Raw genomic sequence first — 19,797 nt, forward strand, 5'->3', positions numbered from 1 at the left:
CCATATAGCTCTAGAAATCTATGAGTTTTTACCTTTGGGATCTTTTTTCTTCTTTTTCTGTTTATGTCCTACCTCTTCCGATTAGATTTGAAGCTTCTCAAGTATTTCTTGTTCCTGTTCCTAACACATGCTCAATGAACATTATGTGGTTGTAATGTTTGATGCTTTCTGAAGGTTTATGTTCTTTATGAAAATAGAGATATGATGTGTAAAGATTTAATCTTGTATCACATCTAATCTTGGAGGGAAAAGCTTTTATAACCAGTTGGTATCCTGTGAGAATGGACTGGGGTATATTTGTTTATGTGTTACACTAAGGTTGAGGGTTTTAAATATAGGTTTCAGGTATGCTTTGTAGTGGTCACTACAGAGAGGTCATTATACTCTGGCTTCAGTATCAAGGGTAAGGTTATTAGTTGAGACAGAAGTTAGTAAATATATACATATGTTGGTTAAGCATAGCAGTATATGGATATGGATATGTAAAAGATGTTTGGGGGTAGGGCCAGAAAATCTCTCAAATATAGTCAAGAGTTTTTGGTTGTTTCTCAAGAAGCTAAAACCCGTTCAGTTGCTTTCTGGGGTAGGTCATAGCTAGGCTTGTTGCATTGGAGCCTTGATAATATAGTAAGAAATAAAAAAGGAAGGGTGTAGCTGGTGAAGCATGAATACCCTTTCATAATTGTAAGGAAGAGTGCAGACCTGGCCTTCCTGCTCCTTCCAAGTTTAATGTTGTGTAAATGGCAATATACCTACAGATCTCAGCTCCTCTAACTTGGTGAATTCCTTGCCTCATACTGGCTGCTAAGGCCACGGACCTTTGCATAAGCCTCTGGAAGAGTGAGGTATGGACCAAAAGTCACTGTATACATTACCACCAGGAATGTTTGGTCGCATGCATATTTGCTACATGGCACAGTAACTGGTTCAGTGTTTAAATGCGACCACAGAAGAAATTCTGGGTTAAAGGTGAACAATTTCCCTTTTTGCTATGGTAAATATAAACAACTATCAGTACCAACATTTGTATATTTATACTACTTTATAATATTAATGAGGTAGCTCAAAAAGCTTGAAATGTCCCTACCTCTTCGGAAGCAAGTGACTAAGGCTTTGTTTCATTCTGAGTTCTGTTTTACTGTTTAACCGAATGGTCTGATGAATGAATGCTTTGACTTCTTGGAGGAGAAAACAACTGTGTTCCATAGCTTCTTTTTTTTTTTTTAACACAGCTAATTTTATTCAAATTCTCCAAAATATATATTCAATATGTTAATTGTTTCTAAACTATGCCATCCTTTATATAATAGTTTTATTATTTCATCTTTTATAGGTTTTTTTGTTCATCTTTTCTTTATAGCTTTTCAGTAGAAGCCAGAGTCTTGAGTTGCCCAGTTAGGAGCCTCTCATCTGCTATTCTGATTATGTTTCTTCTCAATATTCATGGCCAATATCTGGCTTCTAAATAAAAGGCTTTTGGTCTTTTCAATCACTTGCTAATAGGGTGAAACTGCATTGTTATCCATAACCACATAACCTACTTTGGAATCAAACTTGACATCTAGTTTTGCATTTCTAATCAAATTTACAATCTGCCTTTCAGCTTCTTCCGGAGTCATGCTCAATTTATCTGCCGACATGTTAATGCTGATACACTGGGGGATGTGACAAAAAGTCTCAAATATGAAGAGACAGGCATTTTCAATGAAATTCTTAAGACAAGCCACCAAGAAGGAGTCATTTACAGGCATAGATTCATGTTGCTTCTGTTTTTTCTGAGCCCCATCACAGTCAAAGATAATGTATAAGCATTCAACAAACTCTGGAATTGAGTCTTTATATGTGTAAGACTCCTGTTGAATAACTTTGACCAGACCTTTTAGCACATGCCTGTATTTTTTGTCATCTCTTTGTTATGATGTAGTCAAATATGGAAGAATATGTGCACACATCGTTGTAACTGCATTAAAACGCTATGACTGGAAAGGAAGAGATCAGTACTGTTATCCCACTCTTTGGGGTGGTTGAAGAAAAGGAAAGACCATGAATGAACTGTGTTCAAACCTGAAGACACCAGAGTGGAGAACTCAGAGTTATTATCTATGGTCTCTCTTCACAGTGTAAGGTCTTCATGGCTGCATCCAGATTCTGCATTAAGATTTCAGAGGCCAGTGTATTGTGCCATTGTTTTTTTCCTAAGCTTACCTTGGCTCCAGCTTTGCCAGCTGGATGCAAATGCCCTGAACATGTCTCTGTAACAACATGGCAGACCCTGTATGAAGTAGCTGCTCACCTTTGTAGAGGAATCTGTGCCAAAGGCTTCCTCTGTTTTAAACGGCTGCCATGGAGACAAATCTTGTGCATAAGCTTGGTATTTTTTTCACTATGTGTCCAAATACCTGGATAGAGTACTTCGCCCTCCAAAATACTCAGACAGTGAAAATATAAAATCAATTTCATAACAGATAGTAATTCAGTTAGATGTGAGAGGAATAGTCAAGATGTTAAAGTTTAATGGGGACACATTTTAAAAAGGAGGTAATCGATGATGCCTAGAGGGACTTCTGCAAAGTTTTCTTACTAGTTAGATACAACTTTAAATAAGATGCCTGATTCATATTTCCACTGCTTCCTGGTGTGGTGTCTGATTCATTTGCCCCTCACTGAAGAAGGAGGGTGTGTCATTAGTTATCTTCTGTCCAAGGTCTACTCAAACCCGATACAACAAAAACATTACAAGAGAGTTATGTGTCACTACTGCGACGCCCATATGACCACCAAGGCCATAAAGGAAGGAGAAATGGAACTTTGAGGGATTGTTTCTTCTCTCAGGGAGCAGCAAATCTGAGAAGCAGTTTGATTTGCACAAGGTAAAAACAGTGCGGTTAACTTGGCTTATCAGAAATAATGAATGTGGATCCGTAATGCAATCTAGACAGGGTCCTCTGGCCCAGAACTTGGAGCCTGTATTTCGGAAGTAGAGAAGAAAGGGTATTGTGATACTTTTCATGCTTTGAAATTCTATTAGCCTAATTCACTCAGTACTGAGGAGCTGTTAGTTCAGCTGCTGTAACTGCCATCTCACCTTTTGCCAGATGGCTCAGAACATGGACATCAGGACCACAAATTTGGGGGTACTTAAATATCCTGGAGTTGCTTAGTCAAATCTGAGTTAAATTAATATTGCTGTATGCTTCCTGGAACCTTAGGAATATGGACAATGGTAGAGTCCTGCCCATCCTTTTTCCTAATTTGGGTGTCCTTAAGTGGTAGCTTCTAGAAATGCATCTAAACCTAAGATTTATCTCTTCAAGACCTAAGATTTTATGCTTTTTAACATCGTCTAAGTAAACCATGACTCTGAATTTAAGATCTTATAGCCTAGTGTAGAGATCCATGCACGTATATAACATAACACAGAGTGATAAGGGCTATAATAGAATCAAGGTTTATGTTTGGACTGCTTTCAGTATTCCTAATTTGAGAGTCATTGATTTGACATTAAAACAGATAAAGATGTCTTGTGAAAAACTGTAACAATTACAGATTATGTTTAGAAGTCCCTACATATGAGGAGGGTGTATAGTTTGAAGCTATTCCATGAGCAACTGATGCCATATTATGTCTCCAGTGGAATGACCATGCCCTACCCAATCATCACCAGCCTGCCCCTGTGGCCAACTTCCTCTGAAGAGGGAAAGAGGCTGTGGTTTGCTGTAGATGGGGAGGAGGGCTGTAGAAAGACATCCAGTCTGCAGATCTTTGTGCCTGTGAACTCCCACTTCAAAGTGTTGGGTTTTGAGGAGGGCTTGAGTGAGGAAGGGAAGGGACAGGGAAGAAATACACATCCTGCCCAGTTGGACCCATCTTAAATTCCAACTATGCTCAGCCAAGATTCTGACAACAGTGAGAGCCAACCGGGCAATTTGTGCAATGTTTAATTCTCCTAAGCTATTGTACTTGTATTAATTCTGTAGTTCTGGAACAGGAAATTGTTCAAACTTTGGATGTAATTTAAGGGAGATAATTTTGCAATAAATATGTTATATGCCAAAGATGAACCTTAGGTCAGTGGCCAGACCACACCTTGGAAGGGAACTAAGAGACAATGGAGGGGATCAGATTTTAACCCTCCAAGGATTGGTTTCCTACTCAGAGTAGAGCAAAGAGACTTGGGGCTGGCCAAATGGTCATCCCTGGAGCACCCAGAGCCCTGGGCTTGAGTGCTGACTAATTCTCTACCTTAAGAATTTCTTTTCCTGGAAGTAGGTGAACAGACCATTCACAGAAGGGCTTTAGAGGGCCAGTAAACATATGGTGAAAAATATTAATTCACTAGGTACCAAATAAGAATTTGTGTCATTTTTTTTCTTTTTAACAGTATATATTGAGTATATAAATTTCTTAAGGCTGCTGTAACAAAGTACCACAAACTGGGTAGCTTAAAACAACAGAAATTTATTCTCTTGCAGTTCTTAGGCCAAAAATCCAAAATCAAGGTGTTGGGAAGGCTATGTTCCCTCTGATTCTGGGTAGAACCTTCCTCTCCTCTTCCTAGCATCTGGTGGTGGCCTTCAATCCCTGATGTTCCTTGGCTTGCAGCTGCATTTTGCCAATCTCTGCCTCTGCCATCACATTGCATTCTCCTTGTGTGTCTCTGTCTTCATGGGCATTTTCCTCTTTTATAAGGACACCAGTCATATTGGACTGATCTTAATTTTATCTGCAATGACCTTATTTCCAATAAGGTCATAGTCACAGGTACTGGGGGTTAAAATTTCAACATATCTTTTTGGGGAACACAATTCAAGCCATGACAGAGTATCATATTTTAAAAAATATGTTTTCATTGATTTTAGAGAGAGGGGAAGGGAGAGAGAGAGGGAAACATTGATGTGAGAGATAAACATGGATTGGCTGCCTCCTGCATGCCCCCTACTGGGGATCTAGCCCACAACCTGGGTATGTGCCTTGACTAAGAATTGAACCATTGACCTCTTGGTTCATGGGTTGAAGCTCAACCACCTAGCCACACTGACCCGGCTGTCTTTTTTTTTGTTTTTTTAATCTGATTTTTACTAGCTATATACTATTCCATTTTATGGGTGTAGCATAATTAAAATATTTATCAACATGAAAAAATTATATGATTACATTTGGTTTTGGTCAAGGTTTGGAGAACTGAGCATATTTTTATTTTTATACTGCTAGCATGGACATTACTCAACACAATTCTCCTTAGCTGAGTAATTGTACTTTCAATCAGAGAAGTGGCTTGAGGGACAAGGCTGGGAGCTGATGTCTCTCCATTGGGATGAATTAAGGCTCATTTTGCATACTAGTCAGGCTCTGAGTCTCTGACATTTGTATAGGAGTTTTATAGTCTTTGTGACAGAAAATAGAGTTAACATCATCTAAGTAATAAGCAGGGAAAATTCTGTTCTCCTGCTCATTCCACTTCGGAGAAACTAGGCCTTAAGAAGATGGTCCCTCTTGTAGGTACTGCCGGGCCTGGGTAGCCCTTCTGTGTGGTCCCTGCCCACTCCATTCCATGTGCCCTGAGAATTCAGACCAGCAACTGCTTTGTCACTGGGTGTTGCACAGTTCTGGGCCTTTGGAAAACAGCCTAAACCAGGTGAGCAGCAGGAATATAGGCAGACCTTCTAACCTTAGCTTCTGAGCTCCTCAAGGGCCAGACCAATGTGCTCACTTTTACATACTCAGCACTAGGACAATGATCTATACATGTTGGTGAAACCAAACAAGCATTTTTTAAAATATTTTTTTATTGATTTCAGAGAGAGGAAAGAAGAGGGAGAGAGAAACATCAATGATGAAAGAGTAGTCGTTCATCAGCTGCCTCCTACACGTCCCCCAAGGGGGATCAAGCCCACAACCCCAGCATGTGCCCTGACAGGGACTCGAACCTCGAACTCCTGCTTCATAAGTTCAGGCTCAACCACTGAGCCATGCCAGCTGGATGCAAACAAACTTTTGTGTGGGCCTTTCAGGCATATTCCTGGGGGACTGGCTAGAAGACAGCTGATGTAGAGACCCCTGGAACGGGCCACCCAAGTTTCCTTTTACATTAACAGCCAACTCTGCCTTCCTCCCTGCTCCCCACCACCCTATGGCTTTCTGTGTACCTGCTGTGTGCTCTCACTCAAAGGTCTTTGGTGTCCTTAAAATAGGCAAATGGGCACCTGACCCTTCATCCAAGGTGAGCCATTCCTGATAAGGAATGAACAGCCTCCACTGGCCAGCACAGGCTGTACTTAGAATTTTGACAGGCTAGTGGGGAGTTACAACTGCTCTGCTCTCTCTTCTGGAAAGAAACGGAAAGCACAGGCAATTTTGCTGGGGGAAAAGCTCAGTGTTTGAGAAAAGGCTGATGTGGAATTGGGGAAACACCAGAACGTTCTGGAAAATCTTTCCTTCCTCTTTGTTTCCTGTGCCATTCCATGACATTTTTAAAGATCTGTGTTAGATGCTTTTAGAGAGAGAGCCAGCCTTGCCCAGGCTCTGCCCTGTGGGTGTAGCTTACTTCGAGTATCATGGCAACCCTGCCAGTGGGAAAAACACAGCTGAGCTCCTGTGGTTGGTGCTGCTCTGTTAGCAACAGGGATGTGAGCAGTCTCAGGTGGGAGATGAGGGTGAGAACAGAAAAGCTATTTCTTTTCACGTGCTCAGTGTTTATGGACTCTGAGCAAAATCGCTAAGGGAGACATCTCCAATTTGAAGGAATAACACTTTGGTACTGTGTTGGAATAGAGACTCTTGATTAATAAATGTGATCGAGATGTAAAAGAACAGCAAGTTTTGGCATCACTCTCATTTTTTACAATAATCAGGTAGCAAAACATCAGTACTTGGGTGGCTGAATGATGAAAGAGCAAGCCTTCAGTTAGAATACATGCTCCTTATAGGGTCCCCCATTGTAACCATGTGTGTGAAAGGATGTCAGCAAGGCTGCCAGGCAGGGGAGAGATGCCTGGGGTGACTCCAGTCTTCGGTTTGGGTCTGGGAGTTGTCTTGATGGCTTTCCAAAAGGGCAGTAACGCAGTTTAAGAGCTCCGTTCTTCAGAGAGCTTCTTTGAAATAGCCCTATTATCCAAACACTAGCCCACTTCTGCTCAGGACCCGGCTCCCTGCTCTCCTTAGACACACACACACATGTTTGTACACATATACCTTTGCTTAACATGTTCTCTGTGCCCATTCCTTGATGTTTATCTTACCATGTCATAATTAGAAACTACTAGCAATTATTGAATGCTTGCCATGTATCAGATGCTATGCTTTGTTTGCATATCCCATTGCTCCTTCATATTCCTGCTGTGTAGCAATCATTAGCATCCCTGCTTTACAGATAAGGAAACAGAGGCTCAGAGAAGTTACTTGATTTGCCTCAGTCCATGAAGCGGTGAGTAGAGCAGAGACATGGAGACAGGCCTCTGCCCCACTCCGCCATATTTCCATGCAACAGACATCAAGGGTATGAGGGAGCAGGGGCTCAGGGAATTGCAGTGCCCCAGGGACTCTCCTGGGCTGCACTGAGGGTCCTGTGGGCACTGGAGAGTCTGTCCTGCAGAGGCCCTCAGAATGGATGCCATCGCTTCTGGCCTCGAGAGTTCTGCTTTCACTGCTATAGGAAATGGGGGTGAGGTGGTTGAATGTTTTCGTTTCCAGCCTTGCAATCTCTGTTTCATATTCATTGCCTCCTGCCTGCCTATCTCCTGGCAGCGGTAGGGTTGAATGCAAAGAGGTTCTGTCTGCAGCAAAAAGACCTGGGGGCAACCTGGCTGGTGTGGTTCAGTTGGTTGGGAACAGTCCCATGCACCAAAAGGTTGCTGGTTTTGATTCCTGGTCAGGGCACATGCCCCGGGTTGCGGACTCCATCCCCTGCGATGGGGTATGCAGGAGGGATCATCTTCCTCTCCCTTCCCCTCTCTCTACAAATCAATTTAAAATCTTTTTAAATCTCTTAAAAAAAAAGACCCGGGGGCAAATTTGCTTTCTTCCTCTCCCTCCTTCCCAATTTAAATAAAATTTTGAGCACTGTGTTTGTGTGATATACTGTGATAAGAGCCTGGGATATTATGGGGGAATTGATCAGATGATCTTTATCTTTCTAAAGCTGACGTTTAAAGTTTCTAAAGATTTCCTTGTCACAATATGAAAATGACAATGCCAAGCTCAAGAAATAGATGAGCATACTTAATTAAGAGAATATATGTGAACGTACTTTATAAAGTTTGAAGTGCTTAAGAAATAAAAATCATTGCTGTCATTTATATCTTAATGGGTTATCAAGCTGGGACCTTGTCTCAACTGCTAGGATTCCTGCCAAAAGCGTCTCTTTTCTTTGCTGCTTGCTTACAATTCAAATCCAAACAGTGTTTCAATTCCTACTATGTTCAAATACATAATCTTATTTAAGCCCTGAAGGTCTAGTGGATCAGGAATCACTTTCCAGGGTATAGTTTAGCTCCTGCCTACTTCACTTTAAAATAAAAATGGCAACATTTTATATATATTTTGTGCAGCTTTCTTTGTCCATTTAGTTATTTATGTTGGACAACTTTCCCAGTATAGCCCATTCTTTGCTTGGTTTTAAACAGAGCAATAAAATAATTAGATTTGTTCTTGAAAAAGATCGCTCTGGGTTGCTATGTGGAAGTTAGGAAGGGGTGAGCCTGGGGGCAGGAAAGCCTTCTGGAGAGGAATGGGGTCAGAGTTGGGGGGTGCCAGTGAGCGGGGGGCGATGTGATGGCTCTGAAAGATGGTTTGGTCCTTTAGGCTTTTGCTTAATTTCCTCAACAACGGTGGTTGGCCAGACCACTCAGGAGGACACGGACACGTTGGGAGTCCAGATGGCTTCTCTCAGCTTCCTGTGGTGCCATTCCTGAGCCTGGAATCACAAACTTCGAGCTGAGTGAGACTTAATAACATCACCAAGATGAATTCCAGGGTGTATCCGTCTGGGACTTTCTGAGCGAGTGTGCAGGGAGCATGCTAATTGTCAAGTCCTCCTTTTCCGAGCTGCATGATGCTGAGGACCAAAACAGTTTATTCCTACGAGGGAAAACATATGCTAGTGTTTCAAAACATTCCGTTCTCTCATAAGTGTATTGTCCCCGAGCCCATTCTTCTCTGTGCAAAGGGGACAGAAAGTGCTCAGACAGCTAGAGGTGACGTTCCTGGGCTATAATGTGGCCGCTGTTACTGGGCTCCTTGGCTATTTAGCGTTCAGTAATGCTTCCCGGTTTTTATTTTGCAAATTGTCATATTGCCCATTAAAATACTCCTCTCCCGTCACCAGAGCTGTGTTTTCCTCTATGGTTTCCGAAGGTGAAAAAGAGCCACCCTGTTAAGAGTCAGCAGGCTCATTAGGCAGGGATGAACTGGAACTGATCAGCCGGCAGGAGCTTCCCCTTGAGAACTGGCCTCCACAGAAAGGGGAAAACGGCAAAAGATGATGACTTGCTGCCCACCTCTAGTTTAATCAAGGAAGTTTGTAGCCCACAGTGTTGACATGTAACCTGAGAGCAGAGCTGAGAGACCATTAAAGTCACCAGAGGAGATTGTCAGCTGTAGCCACAGGCTGTGGATCCCCTGCCTCATTTCAGCAAAGCGACAGGCTGGCATTTGCTTTCCCACGCGGCGGAGGGAACACCGTGTCTGGGCAGAGAGCAGCAATCAAAGTCCCTAAGTGCCACCTGGGGAAAGCTGTCCCTCTATCTCCTGAGCCATTTATTAGGATGCCAGCCTCCTCCTGCTGCTACTGCTGAGTCTCTAGTCCTGCAAGGGCAGCTCATCTATTTTTGGCTCACTAAATTTTTGCTCTACTCCACTGTTTTGACATTTTTGGATGCGGAACTTCATTTGCCCTTTTCTTCCTTCACCTGCACTTGCCTCTTGGACTTTGGTTCAGATCTGTTGTACTTACGGCTACTGACCTCTTGGCCAATGCCTTTGCTCATATCCAACCTTGTTCTCTGCTAGATTTATGCCAGCTGACATTGTAGACTTTGACTCTTCCAGTTTGTCCCACCACCTCCTTGGTTTTTTATGTCTGACTTGATACTTAAAGGCAAAACATGAAAGAACACCATTTTCTTTGACTCTGTGATACATGTGGCTACTGGGTCACCCTGGCTTTTCAAGGTTAAATAGAATTCACTCGAACCCTTCTTCCTCTGGCAGTAGGATGCTTCCAATCTCTCTGGCGGAATTTTGGATGAATGCAGTGAAATGGGTAGTTTTCCTTCACTAATTCTGTTTATCTGCTTCTACTGAATTCATCCAGTTTGTTGGAATTATCTCAGCCTTGACACCCTCTGTGTGCTGTTCATTTTCGTTTTTATAGTACTCTATGCTGGAAACATCTGGTGAGCTCTTACTCCCAAGAAAACTATCTCCACAGGGTCTACAGGGAGCCTCACTTTACCAGAAGCTTCAGAGTTACTGGGGAATTTATGGTATAACACTGCAAATCATTTAAATGGAATGAACATATCATGCCTGATTTTTAAAGCTCTTAGAGGAGTCTGTCACAGGAATTTCTCTTTGGTCTCCTCTCCTCCCCAAACTCCTCTACTTACTGCTTTAGTTGCTCAAGCTTCAGTCACTGCTAGCTTCAGTGAATAGAGAGACTGTTTCAGTTGCTGTTTGTTATTCTGCCTTTGGGGCTTACCTTCCTTATTCAAAGAATCCAATCAGAGTCTGCTGTATGCTGGAGTCAGCTAGGGCTGGCTAGAAAGAGCTGATCATTTAAATATTCATGAATTTGGGGCCTATTGAAATTGGCCATAGTAGGAGTATTTACACCACAGAGATTGGCAAATGCTACATAATAGCTGTTGTTTGTTTTTGTGTTGTTTTGGTGAGTCATTTTACTGTCAGACTACCACCTCGGAAAGCTTACCTAGGGAGAAATATCTTTTCATTTATTCCCTTTTGCAGGCATAAATGGCTGCTATATAAAAATTGTGACTTTTTTTTTTCTTCTTCATCACACAGGCAGAAGTAAATCATGTTCATGGTTAAGTCTGCTGCCAAGCTTAGTTGAAATCTATAGAGAATGTGCTGGGGTTTTAGATCTGGACATATTTGGGTCATTGTTGATGTGAAGACACACTGGGTCTAGCTTCCTGAGTTAAGTCCCCCTTTGTGCAGATGTAATGTGATGCTTAGTACCGGTGGAGACAGGCTCTTTAAGAAGACTTTTGCGAAGATCAGAGACTGAGCCACCTCTGGTTTCTGTGGGGAGATAAAGACAAAGACCAGAAAGGGAGGTATCAGTAGAATGAGAGTTGGACACCATACTAAAGAACTTTATCTTTGTTTCCTGAGTTAGTGAAAAACAGGGACAGGACTGAGGAAATGGAATTTTACCAAGATTTACCTGTGACTTGGTACAGAATAGATTGGCATGGGAGGTCCCCCAGAATGAGGGCGGCTATGTCAAGAGCTGTTTTAATGCAAAACTCTCCTCTCTTCTGTGTCCTATACTCTTATTAGTCTGTTTCTTCAAAAATTTCTTCCTCTGCCTCAAATGAGGCTAATTCAGGTCATGTTTTCTTTTTGCTTAGTCCATGCTAAACAAGTCATTAGTGTTTCCAAATGAGACTTAATTGTTTCATTTCTTTATGATAAATCAGTGAGGAGAAATGGCTTCAAGAGAAACCCCAATTATAACTCACTTCCAGTAGTTGCAGGGTCCCTTGAAGGGAAGAGTAACACTGTTGGCCGTTCATTCTCACCTAACAGATGTTAACTGTTGTCCCATCAACTCCAACATTGGGGAAACATTAGTCTGGGCCTGGAATGAAGCTCTGTGATAGGGTGTGGTATAGTGGGCAAGGCAGTGACCTGGATGCTGGGACTAATCTTTGGTTCCTGGGCCAGTCTACTCTTCTGAAAACCGAAAGCTTTAGTGTAAAATTGGCACACCTTTGAGGGTCAACTTCACCGAATCTGTTGAAGCTGAATCTGTGCATACTTTCTGATCCAGAAATTCAAATTCCTGACATCTCTTCTAGAGAAAGACTTATTCATGAGCAAGGAGATGTGGCGTCCCTAAGCATCCCTCAAATTCACTCCAAGAGAAGACAGCAAAATATAGGTAGTGAGGCCAGGCAGATCTATAACATTCTATTTCTTGGGCTCAGCTTTCTCACCTGTAAAATGAGAGTAATAATACATGGAGCTTCTTTTGAGTTTGAGGTAAAATAATTCACATAAAGTACTTTGTATAGTTTCTGACACATAAATTTTCAATAAATGCCAAGTAACAGTTTCAGTTTTAAATTATGTTTTAATTATATAAAAATGTGTTGTCCCTGTAAAAAGAAAATGGAAATATTACAGATAAGGCCAAAGTTCCCTTCAAGCTATTTATTCTCCCTAATATCAATCATTCTTAACCTCTCCCTCTCTCCCACTGAGAGGTAATTACTCTTTATATTTTTGGATGTATCTTTCCTGGTCTTTTGCTATACATTTTTCTTTATCTCTATCATCTCTATCTCTATCTATCTCTATCTCTATCTCTATCTCTATCTCTATCTCTATCTCTATCTCTATCTCTATCTCTATCTATCTCTATCTCTATCTCTATCTCTATCTCTATCTCTATCTCTATTTCTATCTCTATCATTTCCATTTCCATCTCCATCTCCATCTCTCTGTCTCTGTCTCTGTCTCTGTCTCTGTCTCTGTCTCTGTCTCTGTCTCTGTCTCTATCTCTATCATCTCTATCTCTATCATCTCTTTTTCTCCCAGAGAAAATATATAGTATTATTCTACAGCATTTTTTTCCTACTTAATATATTTTCAAGATGTACCCAGGTTAAGAGATGTAGAATAACCTTATTATTTTTTTAAAGATTTTTAAATTGATTTTTAGGGAGAGAGGAAAGGAGAGGGAGAAAGAGAGAGACAAACATTGATGTGAGGGTGAAACATCAATCGCTGCCTCCTGCAGCCCGCTGCCACTGGGGATCAAACTGGCAACCTGGGCCTGTGCCCTGACCAGGAATTAAAGCAGCAACTCTTCAGTGCACAGGACAACCCCCAACCACTGAGCCACACCTGCCAGGGCATACCCTTATTATTTTTAACTACTGCAGCATCCTTTTTAGGTGCCGTCATATTTTTAAGAAGCATTCCCCTTGAGGGATATTTAGGTTACTTCCAGTTTTTCACTTGCACCAGCAGTGTTGCAACAGACATCTTTATTGCTCACTTGTGTAAGTACCTATTCCTCTAGGGGAACTATCAGGAATGAGATATGTAAGATCATAAGGTATATACATTTTTAGCTTCAATCAGTTCTGAACAATGACCAGCAAAACAGTGATACCAGTTTATACTTCAACCCACAGTACATGAGAGTAGTCTTCTGTTAGTTAGTTTGTTTACAGAAAAGAAAGCAAGAATTTATTGACCACAGCTAAAATACACTTAGGAAAGGCAGAGAGTAGCCTTTTCCTTATACTCTGTCAAAGTTGTCAACACTTTAAGTTTTTTTGATAATCTTGTGGCTGAATAAAGAAAAGGTATATCATTTGTGGTTTTAATGTGCTAATTACAACTGTGGCTGAGTACTCTTTCGTATACTTATTGGCCGTTTACATTTCTTTTTCTGTGAATTGCCTGATAATAAATGCTACCCATTTTTCTACTGGCTTGTTTGCCTTTTCCTTATTGATATTGGATAGTAATCCTTTGTTCTCTAGTTTGCAAATATTTTCTCCCCATTTTTGTTTATGTTTCAACCTTGTTTATGATATCTTTTGATAAATATAAGTTTTGCATTTTGATGTAGTTAACTCCATCATTTTTTTGAAACCTCTGCTTTTGTGCATCTAGATTAAGGTGAATTTCCTCTACCTTCAAAATCACAGAGGTGTTCTCTAATACTTTCTTTGAGCACTTTCACATAGCATGTCCATATGAACAAATTTCCCTTTCTTTCAAAAGAAAGTGTGTTATTTCTAGTATCACTTGTTGACTAATCTGCTCTTTCTTTATAGATTTACAGTGCCACCTTTGTCAAATATTAAACTCCTACATATACATGGATGTTTTAGTTTTTGATTATTTTCAAATAATCTACTATTCCTCATCGATACCATAAAATTCTATAGTTTTTAGTATGTCTTAACACCTGGGGAGGCTGGTCCCAATTCAGCTCTTTTATAAAATTTTCTTGATTACTCTTGACCATTTGCTCTGGCAAGTGAATTCTAGAACCAGTGTAAATGTTAAATGAAGAAACTGACTGGATTTTGATGGAAATTATATTGCATGCATTGATTTATTTCAGGAGAGTTGATGAAGATAACGGTGCTGTTGATGAGGGTGACAGGGATTGATTTCTGATCTCTGTCTAAGCATTTAAGTCTCCTTAGAACACAACACAGATGAGATCTGAAGAGAGAGTTTTTTTTTTTTTAATATGCTTTTATTGATTTCAGAGAGAGGAAGGGAGAGGGGGAGAGAGAGAGAAACATCAATGATGACAGTCATTGATCAGCTGCCTCCTGCACGCCCCCTACTGGGGATAGAACCCGCAACCCCAGCATGTGTTCTGACCTGGAATCAAACCGTGATCTCCTGGATCCTAGGTCACTGTTCAACCACTGAGTCAGGCTGGCCTGGCCGAAGAGAGCTTTGATTGAGGTCAAGCATCAGTCAGGAGCAGAGTGATGCTGATGGCATGTACTCCGGTTGGCCACCTGACCTGCTCACACATTTTCTGAGGGTCATATGGGGCTTGGAACCCAGGGTCCATTCCCAGATCTTACACCGGTGCTTGGGCAGCAAGACCACCTACCATATGAGGACCCCTTTCAAATATGACAGATCTCACAGGAAAGCAGTTATTCTAGTAATTGTTGTTTGAGAATACAAATAATTTAAAAATGCTACTGTGAGTAAAGTAATTCTTAAATTAAATGTGACTTATCATTCACAAAATGGTTATATATGTATGAAACATATTATTTATTTAGTATAGATGGTTCTTGGTGTCACCAGGACTGCAGAACCCCTTGTGTTGACAGATAAGGAACTCCTCTTCCAGGGCATTATTGATTTAACTGAGGATGAAAGTCTAACTCATGTCATCTCATTTTTTGTCACAACCTTTTATACTCCTGAGAGGTTTTCAAAACTAAATTCTATATTCAAAATTATCAAAACTTTATCTTGTGTATAGCTCACCTTTCCTCTCCTATGCATATTTTCTAGTTAGCAGGATATAAAAATAACATGGTGGCCTTTTGACCAAATGGCCTACCCATCCACAGATAAGGTCACGCTCCTTGTGTGCTGAACCCTGGCCATGTGAAACAAGAATAGTGATAGTCCCCACCTCTTAGGGCAGGGGCTAGACAAAAGGGCCCACGCACAAGAGGCCATCTGTAAGCAGTAAAACATTATGCAAGTGCTATTTTGCTACTCAGCGCTGTAGAAAGTTACAAATGAAACAGCCATCTTGGCTCCTGCCCTTGAGACATATAAAACCAGCTGGAGGCTCAGATCTAGGAGGGACAATTAAAGAGAAATTGCGAGGTGACTGGGAAAAAGCTCCTGCAAGTATAATGAAAAAATCGTAGCCCTAAGTGGTAATATAACTCAGGAAGCTGCTGCACCCAGAACCTGCTCCAACACCCTGGGCAGGGCAGCAGCCCATTGTTCTGTCCCCAACGAAGGTGGGAGCTTCTCCACGGCAGCAGAGTCACCCTACTTCACCCTCCTCTCTTCTCCTTTGCCTTTAAAAACTCTCCTGGAGAACTTTCCAGGCTGAGCCTCTCAGTAACTTGGGGCCTCTCTTCCTAATCCCTCTTTGCTCCTGTGGCTTTTGCTCCTCCCACATGGCAATATCAAATCCGTTCCGCTGGCTGTCTTGGGACTTGTGCTCTGTGCTGATGAAAACAAGGTGGAAAAGAACCCACAGCAGACTCTCTGTCCTGGGCGCCAGGTCAGAGCCTTGGGGTTTGATCACTCTACTTATTACGCTTGCATTTTGAGATGGTGAGCACTGGTACCCACTGTTTTTTCATTTAAGAAAGTCCAGGGCTGCTGGGCGGTATTCACAGGGTATTAATTTGTCAGGGTAAGAGAAGCAGTCTTAGCAAATACAAGCAAAAAACCCAAAACAAGTTCACACCTCATCTAGCAGTTGATTAGTTTTACAAATGACCATGAATAACATAAAAAAAGCAGGGGCGGGGAGGGTGGTGGTGGTAGGGCAGAGAGACCTGTACATGGATGAAGCTTTACTGCTAAACTTGATGGAATCATATATTTTGCCTCATAGAAGGCTCTAGTTTTCCTTGTAAATGAATCCCTTGTGGCTACCATATCAATCTCCTGGATAAATGAGCGTGCCTCATGTGGTCCATGTGTGGGCAAAAGGAATGGCTCTCTCTCCCCCCTCCTCCTTCTCTCCCTCTCTTTTTCTCTCCCTCTCCCCACTCCCTTCCTTCATCAGAGAAATTTATACTTTAAATTGATTCTAAATTAATGATAGCATAAACAAGTTTTAGAAACTCAAAATTGAGAGACTTTATCTTATGACAAGAGAGAAAATTTGAAATCAACTGGAAAACTCAGGATATAAAGCCACTGCAAATACAGATGAGAGGAATCTCTGCAGGTAGGTTGATGGTTTGTCTAGGATTTGGATGACTGACAAAATCCCAATGTCTGGAATTATCAAGAGTGTAGTGTTTGTGAACCTTATGAGAAAAGTTGCCTGGTGAAATCTATGTAACGAACTTAGTGATACCATTTTAATTAACATAGTTATTAATAACAAAAGGAGCAAAGGGAAAGCCAAATATTATAGGCATGTCATTTGGGCAGCTTTCCCAGGAAACTGCAACTTTACACCCCCCGGGTGTCCAGCAAAAGGAAGATTGACACATGCCCAGTAATGTTAGGAGGAGTAGGGAAAGGGCTTGCTGTCAGCCACACCTGGGAACAGAGGTCATTGGCCAGAATGGGCATGGCCACTGCAAGTGCGGGAAGATTTGGGATACTTCATTCCCTGAACAAAGGGATTCGGGCTTTTGGGCTCTAGGTTTTTCTTATGCGCTTGACTCCTGGCTTATAGGCCTCTCTTGCTCCTGCTTCCTGTATTTGCCCACGTGGCCCAGGGCTATGTGATCCCCACACACAGTGGATTAATGGACTGCAACTAGCCTGATGCTGAACTAGACCAGGCTGCAACCTAAAACGGAATCTCTGGACACTGGCTTTGCTTTTAGCTCTGCTGCATCCCAGCCACAGTTCTTCCAGGCATGGATTAAGGTGAAATGGGATTTTGGAAACCCGGGGATATAATTCTATGCAAATAAAAATCACTCATCCTCCTGGGCAAGTCTCAGAAAATTCTTTTTCTCTTGATATCGTAAGGACTCCACCCCCAGCACTCAGTGGAGAAAGGACTATCTCAGCTTCCCTGATAACAGCTATCTCGAACCAGGCCGGTCTCCAAGAGGATTGAAGTGTGGAAAGCATCTCCTCTTTGCTCCCTACCACTCACAGCCTCCAAACCAGCACTTGGAGGGCAAAACAGCAAAAGAAATAGCTGACCAGAACCCTGCCGTCTGCAGCCGTTCTGGCCCACATCTGGACAGCACTGGGAAGGAGAAGACCTGACCTGGATTTTGGTGAGATGAAACCTCCCCTCCCTAACCTCCCTCCGTTTATCCCTCTTTTACCCCTCTGTCTTTTGTCCTGGTCCATTTCCTTACCTCAGCCCTGCACCACCTCTGGCACTGCCAGTTCAGGTAAGCCCAGCCTGGCTTCAGCCCGGGGAACACAGAATCCTATAGCACCAGCCCGAGAGGATGGCCACAGGAGAAGCCTTCACAGGCCTCAGAGCAATAAGCAGCTGCTGAGCCCCAGCCCCCCCGTGGGATGCTTAAGAGAAACTCCAAGCCCAGCTCAGCTCCCAGCCACAAATAAAACATACTCCTCCAGCTTCTTTAAGCCCTGGCAAGGACCAGCGACGGGATGTTGCACTGAGTTTATCCCTAGCGCCCAAATTCTCCTCCCAGTTTGCAGAACTTGTCTCTCCCCACCTCACTGCATTTTGCCTCCATTTCTGCAGTTTGTCTCCTCTCTGTTCCCATCCCCCTTGACTCAAACTGCAGCTTGGGAACACCCCAGGGCAAATGCAGATGAATGCCAGGAAAACTAGGAGCAGGCCCACACTCGCTACAGCTTTGAAATGTACTCCTGGAGCTGAAACCCCAAGCTCCCCCAGCCTGCTTAGGCCCAGGAGGGGCTGACAAACCCTGCACCCCTAGCCTGGGACCTAGGGGCAGCCCTCAGCCCAGCGTAGCTCTGAGTCAAGGGCCCCCTCAGACTGTTGCTTCCCTCGGCCTCCAGTCTCCCCTCTGGATTCTGCAGACACATGGCACTGAGGGGGAGGGTGCGCCCGGGAGGCCACCACTTGGAGCTGCGGCCATGCTCAGACCCAGAGTTCTGACCCCCACCCCTATGGGTTCCCCAACCAGAGTTCCCCTGGGACTTCATGGCTATGTGCTGGGAAGGGGAAAGGGGCACCAATTAAGTGTTCCTTCAGAGATGAAGTTCCCTGGCACTCAGAAAAAGGCTGATGCCAGGATGATTGAGCCACCAGCTGCCTGCAGCAGTAGCCGACACATCTTTGCGTTGACTGTCCCTTTTCCCTGCTTCACTCTCCTGCTCCTGGAATCCCACTCACTCCATGAATTTCTTAGACACATGTCTTTGTCTTGGCCTCTGCTTTCCGGGTAACCGAGACTAAGGCAGGGCTATTCGAAGCTATTGCTTTCTGGGTTTACTTGACAGTCGTGTGCACGTGGTAAATGTGTTTGACTTCAAAATTTTTGGTCCGGGGCCGGTTGACTGAGGTGGTTAAAATGAGGCAAAGCTAATGAATGTGGACTTGAAGTGACCCAGGATAGCTTCATTTTGTTCCATGACCTAATTTGCAACCTGAGGATATGCACCTTCGTCATAAAGAACATTTGTTTGCTACCAAACTGCTTGAGAGATTTCTATTTTCTTCCTTCCCGCCTCCACAATATGGCTTTCACCTCATTAGTCAAGGTAAATATTTTCTTAATTTCTCACGCTCCCTCAGCCCAGACATCTAAATATCACTAATTTCTCTTGTTTATATCCCACAAATGTCTTCTAAAATGGGCCTGTCTTCTTTCTTCACTGCCCACAATCCCAACCTTTATTCCGGGGCCATTGCAACAACAGCCTATCTGGTTTTATCTCCATTTTCTATACTGACTACTTTCTTTATACTTACTGTATTGATGTTTCAAAATGAACATTTGTGTCACTTCCTTATTTTTAAAACAAAAACAAAATTGAAAGACAAAAAACTCACTATTTGTTCTCATTTTCTATAGGATTAGATCCAAAAGCCTAGGTGTACTGCTTTATGATGTTCCTCATGCCATGTTTCACTCAGGGTTCCCTGCCCCCAACTCTGTCACAAGCAGCAAACTTTCCACTGCCTTGTGTGTTCCCACACCTTTTTAAAAGTTATCATTACATTTATTATTGTACTGGGAATCTTTGCCTTCATCTTCCGTATTAGACTTCTGTGTTAGAGCTTCTTAAGGGGCAAGGGCAGTGTTTTAGTTGTCATTCTGTTATTGGTGGAAGTGGAATTCTTGGGGTGCCAAAAGGAAATGAATTTCCTGAGGCCCACATGGGAGAATAGGGTTTCCTGGAAAGCTTATTGATGATGATGTAAAATTAAGGGGGTTCCCA

This window comes from Miniopterus schreibersii (genome assembly GCF_964146895.1).
Source record: "Miniopterus schreibersii genome assembly, chromosome: 8".
Classification (NCBI taxonomy): Eukaryota; Metazoa; Chordata; class Mammalia; order Chiroptera; family Miniopteridae; genus Miniopterus; species Miniopterus schreibersii.